General features: G+C 42.2%; 1 long non-coding RNA gene across 1 annotated transcript; it reads right to left on the bottom strand.

Moving 5' to 3' along the window:
* Window positions 1-719: 719 nt before the first annotated feature.
* Window positions 720-1503, bottom strand: LOC137870149 (uncharacterized). The gene is made up of 2 exons (XR_011102684.1): window positions 1233-1503; window positions 720-990 (listed from the first exon to the last, which is right to left on the bottom strand). It is a non-coding gene; the product is annotated as an uncharacterized lncRNA (long non-coding RNA).
* Window positions 1504-2475: the final 972 nt, after the last annotated feature.

Raw genomic sequence — 2475 nt, 5'->3', positions numbered from 1 at the left:
TTTAAAATGTTTTTTATTGAGAAATTAAATGTGCCTTTTGGAGAAAACATTTTTCTTATTGTCCTGTGTCTAATATGAACGGCTCCTTTATAACACCAGGAAGTAACGTCAAGAGGATTACTTTATCTAGAGGATTACTTTATCTAGAGGATTACTTTATCTAGGAACACAATAGAGTCTACACAGCTGCTTCAGGCTTTTGTCTCGTTCAGAATTCTTCTTTCATGTTGTTGACATATTACAGTCAAAGGTTTATATATACACACACACACACACACACACACACACGTTAGGGTCGTATGTCAGACTATTATATTGTGTAAAAAATTAAATAAAGAGTTGCTGCTGACGTTATTTAATGCCTCATATGTGAGGTTTCAAAATGACACTATTTTTGTATTGCATACTTGACCTGTTTAATATTTACATATTCTTTAAAAAAAAGTTTGAAGAAACCAGAACCAGAGCAAAATGTGATGATGCAATGTGACTCTTATCTCTTCGATTGAGAATGTAATATATGGTGATGTACATATATCTCAGATCCCATTTGTTCAATTATGAAAAACTAAGACTTTGGGGTAGAAAGGTTTCCATCCATCCATGTGTGTCACTCTCAATGCTTTTGTCTCAACCTTTTCGGGTTCAACAGTCCCGTCTAGACCTGTTGGTGGGGAGCTGGGCTTTTGTGCAATTCAATCATGAGAGACAAGTGAATATAAAATTAAAAACAAGTAGTTAACATTTATTATGACAGATGATGCGTTCATGAGTTACGCAGAACTTCTTTGACGCTTGAACACGACGAGGAGATTTGTGATCCAGTTGCGATCGTCCCGAGCGGCAACAATATAAATCCCTCTCCGTGGAGTCCAGACACTGGTGGTGATGGTGGCTGATGAGGATGATGAGGATGATGAAGCTGATGAATCTGCGAAGACTGGGCGGAGATGGGGAGGTGGAGGGTTCCGTAACAGCAGCATGAACGTACTGAAGGTAGAGAGACAATCGTATTTAAAGACAGACAGCGGCAAGATGATATGCTAATGATGTCCTTGTGCTATTGGCTAGAGACCAGCTGATCTAGACAGCCGATATCATGATTGACAGCCCCAAACAATAACAACAAGGAAATAATGTGTACATGCATGCATGAGGAGTGACGGCAGATGTATGGTAAATAAGCTATGGGTTTAGGCATGCATGAGTATAGTCTTCCTGTCTGAACTTACGCTAGAGCTTCATTTGTTGGAAGGTTTGGCTGATCTCTCTGGCCTGACTGCTGCTGCTGCTCCAGCTCTCCCCCTACAGGACACAACACATAAGACATATAATCTACGTTTTGATACACAACAGACTGAATATATACAGTATACAATATACTTCTTTTTGACACAATTAAGCGTTGCCAAACTCAAACTTTCCAAGACCTTTAAAATGTTTCCTTCATTCAAATAATTCCCTGCAGCTCCTACGAGGAAAACAAACTCGTTCCAGTGAAGCTAACCCACATGAAGCCGGACATAAATATGCAGCAGGATAGACGAGAGGAAAAGTAAGCATCACACAGGAAATCATCCAGTGCGAACAAACAACCGCGCAACACGTCGGCCAAGCGCGCGACTCACCTGGCTGCAGGGGTTCTGGCTGGATTTGTCCGCTTAGCTCCTCTCTTGGCCACGCTGGTCTCAGAGGACCCCTTCACTCCTGCTGGTTGGGCGATGGACTGCATGGCGGCTCTCTGATTTTCAGCCTCCGGTCGGTCCTGCCACCACCTCTGTTCTGAGCAAACAGGAAAAAGGGGCTTTAATGTGGACGAGCAGGTCGTTTCCAAAAGGCCATCATAACTGTTACCGTAGACAGAGACAGTGAGCACACTGTGCAGACAGCTATGGCTTCCTTTGACCCGTCTGAATTTGGGTTGTCGTCGTATTGAGCCAGCTGTGCCAGACCCCAAGAGACACAGGGCGTGGCCGTCCCGCGGCGTGGTCACCACCGCTAGCTGGCAAGCCTGTAAAAGAGACATTACACATAGAGGAACATTACTTTAAACCCATCCAGGTGGCCGTGCTCCGACTTGTTTCCCAGTGTTCCACAATCTTTCCAATGTATTGGAGTGTGGACCAGAGTATCTATCCCCTTACAAAATCAAAAAACAAACAAACAAAACTAATAAAAGAAAAAAAAAAAAAGAGCTCTATCATTTCGGTCACCTAAAGTCTTTTACTCAATCCTGTTTCTTTCAAGTATTGTAGTACATTTCCTGCCCCCAAGGTTAATGCATCTTCTAGATTTAGTTCCTCAACTTCTGCTTTGCTGAATAAAATGTCTATCTTGTGCTGACTTTCTAAAGCTTGTTTTGCTAATTTATCTGCTCTTACATTTTCTTGTACCCCTCTGTGTGCTGGTACCCACATAAACGATACAAACAAACCCATATTCTTAAGTCGGAACAGTGTTTCGTATATTTTATTA

This window comes from Cebidichthys violaceus, unplaced genomic scaffold (assembly GCF_023349555.1).
Source record: "Cebidichthys violaceus isolate CVI_PGR_0920_01 unplaced genomic scaffold, fCebVio1.0.p SCAF_13, whole genome shotgun sequence".
NCBI lineage: Eukaryota > Metazoa > Chordata > Actinopteri > Perciformes > Stichaeidae > Cebidichthys > Cebidichthys violaceus.
The sequence above is the reverse complement of the archived record's forward strand: the minus strand, read 5'-3'. Positions and strand labels throughout refer to the sequence as shown.